This window comes from Pholcus phalangioides, unplaced genomic scaffold, assembly GCF_987345545.1.
Source record: "Pholcus phalangioides strain wild (caught in Gottingen) unplaced genomic scaffold, Ppha-v1.0 ptg000020l_1, whole genome shotgun sequence".
Lineage (NCBI taxonomy): Eukaryota > Metazoa > Arthropoda > Arachnida > Araneae > Pholcidae > Pholcus > Pholcus phalangioides.
Genome location: NW_028301613.1, coordinates 2,487,491 through 2,498,263, shown reverse-complemented (window position 1 = coordinate 2,498,263; position 10,773 = coordinate 2,487,491). Strand labels below are relative to the sequence as shown.

Sequence of the window (10,773 nt, the reverse complement as noted above, 5' to 3'; positions counted from 1 at the left end):
AATTTTAACGTCCACCCTTGATGCAATATCAACGCCACCCCTTCCCACGGAAGCAATATCAACGTCCAACGTTGAAGCAATATCGATGTCCCATGCAACCCTGGAAACAACGTCAATGTTCACCCCTTGATACAATATCAACGCCACCCCTTCACCCGGAAGCAATATTGATGTCCCCTGGAACCCTTGAAACAATGTGTGTGTTCACCCTTGATGCAATATCAACGCTACCCCTTCCCCCAGAAGCAATATTAACGTTCAACGTTGAAGCAATATCGATGTCCCATGCAACCCTGGAAACAACGTCAGTGTTCACCCCTTGATACAATATCAACGCCACCCCTTCACCCGGAAGCAATATTGATGTCCCCTGGAACCCTTGAAACAATGTGTGTGTTCACCCTTGATGCAATATCAACGCTACCCCTTCCCCCAGAAGCAATATTAACGTTCAACGTTGAAGCAATATCGATGTCCCATGAAATCCTTGAAACAATTTCAACGCCCCACCCTTGATGCAATATCAACGCACCCCCCCCCCCCACGCACAATATCGACATCCACCCTTGAAACAATAGCAATATCTTATGGAACTCTTGAAGCAGTATTAGACTTTGATTTCTACCACCCAAGAAATCCTTGAAACTACGGTCCATACGGCAATGCCCAACCAATGGATATGTGTGGGAAATGAATGCACCGTCTCTATCGGTGATCGGCCCCAGGTTCGGTAGGTAGACAACTTGTTTCTGATGTTCTTCCCCGGATTCAAAAACCCGTGGACCTTTGACGGTAACCTGCACGGAGGAAGACGTGCATCTTACCACTGCGCCACTCGGGCGCAAACAACTGGGTCTGCTGACTAATGCTGGATGGGCTAACCCCCTGCAATCAATTCACGGGCGCTGTCCTACTACTGCACGATGCGGGAGCTTTTGCCTGCTGTGTTTCCGTCCTGGGCCGGTTCGCTCCTCCTTAGAGATCTACCTGGTGGCCACGGGCTACCCCGAAGCCACCATGTCGACATCGGGATCAGTGCGGACGCCCGATGAACATAGCACTATACTTGGGGTTAGAACTCCCAACCTCAAGCCATCCGCCAAATCAGGCTCCCAAAGCAGCTTGGGTTACACGAACGCGCCACAGTTCGCAGCCAATCGAGCAGACAGAGAACCCCCCCCCCCCCACTCCTCCCGGCTGAAATTATTAAAGGTTATTTGTACTCGTACACGTGATTTCGAATTCCTAAACTAGGTCCGATGGGCCCCCCCCCCCAAATTATTTTTACCTAAAACCCCAAAATTCGTTAGGACGGGGTCCTTGAGCTCTGGCGAATTCCTGATGGGATATCCACCCACCCGCGAAATCGCCAGCGATATCTCAGCGGGAATAGGGTGGGAGGGCTACCGCGGAACCACGTTTGAGAAACTCTGCCCCAGAGATTGGAGGGGACGAGTGACGCCGTAAAATATATCGACTTATCTACGTGGCCACGACCATTAAGAACTTCCGCAATAATGAATCCTCGAAACAGCAAACTTTTAAAATACTCGGTCCAAACTTATCCATAAAGTCAGCGGAAAAACGTCCCTCCCACCCCCCACCCCCCACTCGTCCCGGACGAAACTCCAGGACAAATGGAGAAGGGGGGGGGGAAGAAGCCTTTTCAGAGTCAAAAAGGCGTGCAATGACAGAGATGGAGCACCCCTGTCACCGAACGCAGCCCTCCTACGGACACCAAAATTATCAAAAATTATGAATTTTACTCCAGGGACAATAATAAACTCCAGGACCGGGAGAAAACTTTTCTCGAGTAGGGGAAAAGAATTTTTCTGCTGAGTCTTCACTATAATAATAATAAAACGGCTCTAGAGGAAAATTTACAATGGCGTGGAGGGAGGCCCCCCCGCAGGAGTCTAGTTTGCATTTTGAGGGGATTTCGACTCCTCTCCTTTTCCAGGACCTGTGCATGTACAAGTCCGGGAACACAGGAGTGTTTCCACATTCCGTTAAATGCCAACTTGTCCGGGAATTAATTTTCCCTCAATATATCCCCGTTATACTAATAAAAAGTGAATTTCTAGTCGGCGTTCCCAACCTGTAGTACGCGTATACTAGGCACTTCGAGGATGTCTAAAGCTCACACATCTCTATAGCCCACTGAGTACGTCGCTGGCTGAGCATTCTACATATTTCTAGGTACACGCAAGTTTTTTACGCTTTCTGTGGAAAAAGTGTCTTTTATAAGCATTGTTCCTTCTGTCTTTTATATGCGTTTCTAATAATAATGTACAAGCCATTTTTGCATTTCTTATTAATACGCAATCCTCTTTTTGCCTTTCTTATTAATACGCAATCCTCTTTTTGCCTTTCTTATTAATACGCAATCCTCTTTTTGCCTTTCTTATTAATACGCAATCCTCTTTTTGCCTTTCTTATTAATACGCAATCCTCTTTTTGCCTTTCTAATAATAATAAGCAAGTCTCTTTTTTGCATTTCTAACAATAATATGCAAGCCTCTTTTTACATTTCTAATAATAATACGCAAGCCTCTTTTTACATTTCTTATTAATACGCAAACCTCTTTTTTGTATTTCTAATAATAATACGCAAGCATCTTTTTGCATTTCTAATAATAATACGCAATCCTCTTTTTGCATTTCTAATGATAATATGCAATCCTCTTTTTACATTTCTAATAATACTATGCAAGTCTTTTATGTGCATTTCTAATAATACTATGCAAGTCTTTTATGTTCATTTCTAATAATACTATGCAAGTCTTTTATGTGCATTTCTAATAATAATACGCAAGCCTCTTTTTGCATTTCTAATAGTTATACGCAAGTCTTTTTTGCGTTTCTAGTAATAATAATTTGCACATTTATTAACAATAGTAAATGCATATAATTAGCCTTTTTATGCATTTCCAATGATACAGTGGATCCCGCGTATAACGGTTTTTTTTAGAAAAACCATAATGAACAACGTTGTAAACGGGAAAAATACTTCAAACTGTAAAATGAGTATCAATGAGTATTTTTACTAATACTCCTTGCGTAAGGACCTCGAATATCAATCGTACTTAGCGGGACAAGCTCCAAGTGGAACCGCAATAAGTAAGATCCGCCGTAATACGCAAGCCTGTTTATATGCATTTCTAACAATGATTTGGTGTCGTCTGTAGATTTCTACAGACGACACCAACATTCTGGAGTTTCCCGGGATTGTTGCGGAAGCATTTTCTACGCATTTCTACAAATACGGAAGGTATTCGTTTATCCGAAGGGAGGTGATACGTACGCTTTCAATGCTTTTCTAACGATACACATGCTTTTAACGTTTTATAAGAAAAAACAAGCCTTAAATGCATATCTAATAATACGCAAGCCCACTATTAATTTCTAGTCATATATATATATACACATATATATATATGTACACTGAAGAGCCAAAAAAACTGGTAAACCTTCCTAATATCGCGTAGGGGCCCCGCGAGCACGCAGAAGTGCCGCTACACGACATGGCATGGACTCGACTAATGTCTGAAGTAGTGCTGGAGGTAATTGACACCATGAATGATGCAGGGCTGTCCATAAATCCGTAGGAGTAAGAGGGGGGGTGGAGATCTCTTCTGAACAGCACGTTGCAAGGCATCCCAGATATGTTCAATAATGTTCATGTCTGGGGATTTAGGTGGCCAGCGGAAGTGTATAAAGTCAGAAGAGTGTTCCTGGAGCAACTTTGTAGCAATTCTATGCGTGTGGGGTGTCGCATTGTCCTGCTGAAATTGTCCAAGTCCGTCGGAATGCACAATGGACATGAATGGGTGCAGGTGATCAGACAGGATGCTTACGTACCTGTCACCTGTCAGAGTCGTATCTAGACGTATCAGGGGTCCCATATCACGCCAACTGCACACGCCCCATACCATCACAGAGCCTCCACCAGCTTGAGCAGTCCCCTGTTGACATGTAGGGTCCATGGATTCATGAGGTTGTCTCCATACCCGTACACGTCCATCAGCTCGAAGCAATTGGAACCGAGACTCGTCAGACCAGGCAACGTGTTTCCAGTCCTCAACAGTCCAATGTCGGTGTTGTCGGGCCCAGGCGAGGCGTAAAGCTTTGTGCCGTGCAGTCATCAAGGGTAGTCACACGAGTGGGCCTTCGGCTCCGAAAGCCCATATCGATGATGTTTCGTTGAATGGTTCGCACGCTGACACTTATTGATGACCCAGCATTGAAATCTGCAGCAATTTGCGGAAGGGTTGCACGTCTGTCACGTTTAATGATTCTCGTCAGTCCCGTTCTTGAATGATCTTTTTCCGGCCGCAGCGATGTCGTAGATTTAATTTTTTACCGGATTCCCGATATTCACGGTACACTCGTGAAATGGTCGTACGTGAAAACCCGAAATTTCATCGCTACCTCGGAGATGCTATGTCCCATCTCTCGTGCGCCGACTATAACACCACGTTCAAACTCACTTAAATCTCGATAACCTGCCATTGTAGCAGCAGTAACCGATCTAACAACTGTACCAGACACTTGTTGTGTTATATAGGCGTTGCCGACCGTACTCTGATTGGTTCCATATCTCTTTATTTGCATGAGCATGCCTGTACCAGTTTTTTTGGCTCTTCACTTCGTATAGGGATTATGTGTGAGGGAGTGAGTAACTTAACGAGATATACCTACAGTGTATTTGCGAGCATGTAAGTGACCGAGAGAATTTATTCGATATTTATTTCGAGGAATAGGCATTCCTTCTACGCATCTTCTAGAAGTGCGCAAGTCTCTCACGCATGTAAGAACTCAAGGGTGCCGGAAAATCAGCCAGAGGTCGCGTAAGATATGTTGGTAGCAAGATTTCATTTAGCATGCGGATACGGCTGGATGCCCATAACCTGGGGTGCCAGCGGAGTGTCTCGAGATAATGCTGGGGGTTCCGCGAGATACAGTATTTAAAATCCTAATCTCACATTGCCAAAAACCCTCTGCGCATAAGGATATCTAAGAATAAGGATTACAGACACCCAAGATCGATCCGAGGATCCGAATCCTTCGCCGTGGAAGTATCCCTTTGATGTGTACTCAGTATGACGTCCTTGAGATATCTTAATAAAACCCGTAATGTGGATTTCTTTTGACGTATCCCGACTCCTGTTTCATCTTCTTTTTCCCGGAATCATCACAGGGAAAATTTCCGGCATTCTACAAAAGAAATGAGTTCTTTTGTATACGTCGGATTGCAACAACTTCTTTGATTTCGATTACGATTCTCTATGTTCTGACTCGATCCATGGGGGACAAAAAATATTTCATCAAAGAAAAATTCCCTTCATTTTTATTTTATTTATTCATTTATTTTATTCATTTTTAAAGTAAAGGGACCAGAAACGACTCTAGAAAAAGTCATCGTCATCTTTATTCTTTGCGTGTGATTTTGAACCGGATCATTGATCTGAAATGAACGACTGCAAAGATCCGGATTCCCTCTGTGCATAAATCGAATCGATTCGATTCGTAGAAACCTTTCTTTATTAGAATCCTGTCAGTTGTTTGGTATTTCATTCATTTTCATTTTATTCCATGTTTTACTTTCATCATTTTTATTGTTGTTTTTTTTTTCAAATTAAATTCATCAAACTGCTACTTTTATTTATACTTTTTTTCATTTTTGTGTTGATTTGAAATAGTTTTATGCATTTTTTTTTTTTTTTCGATATTTTTCGTTTAGGAAGTTTCATTCATTTTTTTTTCTCATATCTTACTCTTTCCTATTATCAAACTTCCCCCCCCCCCATCGACTTCATTTCTCTTATTCGAATTGTTATGTTCGTTAGAAATTAACATTGTCGATTTTTAGATATTATCATTATCACATTTTCGTTTTTTAATTCAGTATTTTTTACTTTTTTTCATTTTTTATATTTTTGGTGGTTCTTTTTTCATTTATATTTTTGTTCCATTCAGATTTTTTTTTCATTTAGATTTTTTTTTTCATTTAGATTTTTTTTTTTCATTTAGATTTTTTTCACTTAAATTTTTTATCCATTTAGAATTTTTTTCATTTAGATTTTTTTCATTTAGATTTTTTCCATTTAGATTTTTTCCATTTAGATTTTTTTTCGTTTAGATTTTTTTTGTTAGATTTTTTTTCCATTTAGATTTTTTTCATTTAGATTCTTTCTCATTCAGAATTTTTTTTCATTTAGATATTTTTTTCCATTTAGACTTTTTTCCATTTAGATTTTTTTCCCATTTAGATTTTTTTCCCATTTGGATTTTTTTTTTCGTTTAGATTTTTTTTTGTTAGATTTTTTATCCATTTAGATTTTTTCCATTTAGATTTTTTTTTCGTTTAGATTTTTTTTGTTAGATTTTTTTTCCATTTAGATTTTTTTCATTTAGATTCTTTCTCATTCAGAATTTTTTTTCATTTAGATATTTTTTTCCATTTAGACTTTTTTCCATTTAGATTTTTTTCCCATTTAGATTTTTTTCCCATTTGGATTTTTTTTTTCGTTTAGATTTTTTTTTGTTAGATTTTTTTTCCATTTAGATTTTTTTCCCATTTGGATTTTTTTTTTCGTTTAGATTTTTTTTTGTTAGTTTTTTTTTTCCATTCAGATTTTTTTCCCATTTGGATTTTTTTTTTCGTTTAGATTTTTTTTTGTTAGTTTTTTTCTTCCATTCAGATTTTTTTCCCATTTAGATTTTTTTTTTCGTTTAGATTTTTTTTTGTTAGTTTTTTTTTTCCATTCAGATTTTTTTCCCATTTGGATTTTTTTTTTCGTTTAGATTTTTTTTTGTTAGTTTTTTTTTTCATTTAGATTTTTTTCATTTAAATTTTTTATCCATTTAGAATTTTTTTCATTTAGATTTTTTTCATTTAGATTTTTTCCATTTAGATTTTTTCCATTTAGATTTTTTTTTCGTTTAGATTTTTTTTGTTAGATTTTTTTTCCATTTAGATTTTTTTCATTTAGATTCTTTCTCATTCAGAATTTTTTTTCATTTAGATATTTTTTTCCATTTAGATTTTTTTCATTTAGATTCTTTCTCATTCAGAATTTTTTTTCATTTAGATATTTTTTTCCATTTAGACTTTTTTCCATTTAGATTTTTTTTCCATTTAGATTTTTTTCCCATTTGGATTTTTTTTTTCGTTTAGATTTTTTTTTGTTAGTTTTTTTTTTCCATTCAGATTTTTTTCCCATTTAGATTTTTTTTTTCGTTTAGATTTTTTTTTTGTTAGTTTTTTTTTTCCATTCAGATTTTTTTCCCATTTGGATTTTTTTTTTCGTTTAGATTTTTTTTTGTTAGTTTTTTTTTTCCATTCAGATTTTTTTCCCATTTAGATTTTTTTTTTCGTTTAGATTTTTTTTTGTTAGTTTTTTTTTCCATTCAGATTTTTTTCCCATTTGGATTTTTTTTTTCGTTTAGATTTTTTTTTGTTAGTTTTTTTTTCCATTTAGATTTTTTTCCCATTTAGATTTTTTTCCCATTTGGATTTTTTTTTTCATTTAGATTTTTTTTTTCATTTAGATTTTTTTTTTCATTTAGATTTTTTTTTTCATTTAGATTTCTTTTTTCATTTAGACTTTTTTTCATTTAGAATTTTTTTCATTTCCATTTTTTTCATTTATATATATTTTTTCATTTATCTTCTTCTCTTCTTTTTTTTTTGTTATCACTTTTTTGCGTTCATCATTTATATACAGTATATATATTTTTTTGTTTTGTTTACTTGTCATTTCCACATTTTACATGTCTTCATTTTTTACTTTTTTTCAATTTACCTGTTGTCAATTTTTTCATTTATCCTTTTTTAAATTTAACTCTTTTGTTTTTTTCATCCATCGTGTTTTAAAATTCATCATTATTTTTCATTTATCATTATTTTCGTTTTCCGTTCATCTTTTTTTTATTTTATTTTTGTTCACTTGTATATTTTTCATTTTTTTCAATTTTTTCATTTGTCATACTTCTATTTTTCGTTCCCATTTCTCATTTTCTTCGGTTTAGTTAGCTTTTTTTTTTTTCATTTATCCTTTTTATTTATATTTATCTTCTTTTGTTTGTTTTTCTTCATTCATCACTTTTTTCAAATTTATCATTTGTGTGTTTTCCCTTTTTTTTTTTTTCATTTCAATTACCATTTTCTTTTTGTTTTATTATTCATAATTTTCCATTCAGAAAATTTCATTAATTTTTTTCCGTCTATATTTCCTTTTTTCATCACAAGAAATTTTTTTTCTTTTCACATTCATTTCCCTCTATTCAAATCGCAATGGCAATACTATTAGCGGTCACCCCCGATTAACGGATACTCACTATTGGCGGTCACCTTAAGGGGTTTCCAGAGCCATCTTTACGGGTGCGTGACAGGTGCGGTCACACTTACGGTAATGATAATTTATTTTGTAAATTCTGGAATTGTGAATTTTCATCAATTATGGAACTGTGAGTTTTCGTCAATTATATACGGAATTGGTAATTTTCGTCAATTATATACGGAATTGGTAATTTTCGTCAATTACAGAATTGGTAATTTTCGTCAAGTACGGAATTGGTAATTTTCGTCAAGTACGGAATTGGTAATTTTCGTCAATTATGGAATAGTGAATTTTCATCAATTATGTGTGTGTGTGGAATTGTGAATTTCATCAATTATTTGGAACTGGGAATTTTCGTCAAGTACGGAATTGTGAATTTTCATCAATAATGGACTTTTGAATTTTCATCAATAATGGACTTTTGAATTTTCATCAATAATGGACTTTTGAATTTTCATCAATAATGGACTTTTGAATTTTCATCAATAATGGACTTTTGAATTTTCATCAATAATGGACTTTTGAATTTTCATCAATAATGGACTTTTGAATTTTCATCAATAATGGACTTTTGAATTTTCATCAATAATGGACTTTTGAATTTTCGTCAATTAGAGAATAGTGAATTTTCATCAATTATGTGGAACTAGGAATTTTCGTCAATTATGTAGAACTGGGAATTTTCGACAATTACGGAGTTGGGAATTTTCGTCAAGTATGGAATTGTGAATTTCATCAATTATGTGGAACTAGGAATTTTCGTCAATTACGGAATTGGGAATTTTCGTCAATTACGGAATTGGGAATTTTCGACAATTATGTAGAACTGGGAATTTTCGACAATTATGTAGAACTGGGAATTTTCGTCAATTATGTAAAACTGGGAATTTTCGTCAATTATGTAGAACTGGGAATTTTCGTCAATTATGTAGAACTGGGAATTTTCGTCAATTATGTAGAACTGGGAATTTTCGTCAATTATGTAGAACTGGGAATTTTCGTCAATTACGGAATTGGGAATTTTCGTCAATTACGGAATTGGGAATTTTCATCAATTACGGAATTGGGAATTTTCGTCAATTACGGAATTGGGAATTTTCATCAATAATGGGCTTTTGAATTTTCATCAATAATGGACTTTTGAATTTTCATCAATAATGGACTTTTGAATTTTCGTCACTTAGAGAATTGTGAATTTTCATCAATTAATGGAACTGTGAACAATTAACGGAATTGGGAATTTTATCAATTGTGGAAGCTATTTCTTTCATTTATTATTCTAATAAATGAAAGAAATCCAGGATCAAAATGATAAAAGTCATTTAAAAATCAATCAAATCAAAATGATGGAAATTCAGGTCTGAAACTATTTCCAGACCTGAATTTTAAATCACGTCTGGAATTATTTCTCTTTCATTCATTTAGAATTTCTGTCAGTTCTGGAAATCTTTCTTTCATTTATTCTATTTCCCGAATTTTCTTCAGTTCTGAATTTTCATCAGTTATGAAAATCGGGAATTATTTCCTTCATTTATTCTGAATTTTCATGTGTGTGCGCGCGTGCTGGAATTTTATCTCTGTTAATTATTTTTCTCATTTCTGATGCATCAATTCTGGATTTCCATTAGTTCTCAGACAATTTCTGTCATTAAGTCCCAATTTTAATTGGTTTTGAAATTATTTCTTTCATCGATTCAAGTTTTTTTCGTAAGAAATTTCCATTAAATTGAATATATAAAATCGGGCTAAGGGGAGGGGGCCGAATTATAGATTCCTCTTTCTCATTATTATTCTCGCCCCGGGCGCGGCGTCTAGTAAGGGCGGCCCTGGGGGGTTTCATACCTTTTAAAATGGTGAAAAAACTATGCTCTAATGCAGTGGTTCTCAACCGGGGGCCATATGGCCCACTTGTGGTACTGGGATACTTCAAGGGGGCCACGGTGGAAAATGGAGAAATTGGTCATGACAGGTGGTTTGGAGAGCTGAGAAGAAAAATTAAGGTGTGAAGAAATAAATATTTTATATTGGTGACTAACACTTACAATGAGAGAGAGAATCCCATAAAACCAGGGTCTTCTTTAGGGCATGGACCCACCAGGCCTCACCGCCTACATTTTGCAACAAGTTCCCTAAGATGGGGTTTTTCTCAAGTCCCCGGCTAAATTTTTCAGATCCCCTTCCTTATATGAAATTTATTGTATGAAAAAAAAAATGATGAAAACCATATTAGGCCCCGGGCTGTACCTCTGTCAGTCCCACTCTTGTGAGGGGCCTCATGCCCATAAGTGACCCCACCTTATGATATTTTGTATAGTACAATTAATTTTGAAAATAAGTAGGAAATATGTAAGCTGTTTATTTACAGCTAAAGTATGGGACTACCATAGCATCACTTTGCCTAAGGTGGAGGCCCCATGATGTTGAGACG

At 35.6% G+C, this 10,773-nt stretch overlaps 1 non-coding gene across 1 annotated transcript; it reads right to left on the bottom strand.

Annotated features, from left to right (window-relative positions):
• Positions 1-848: 848 nt before the first annotated feature.
• Positions 849-1,154, bottom strand: LOC149070756 (signal recognition particle RNA). Its single transcript, XR_016195013.1, has one exon.
• Between the last annotated feature and the right edge of the window lie 9,619 nt (positions 1,155-10,773).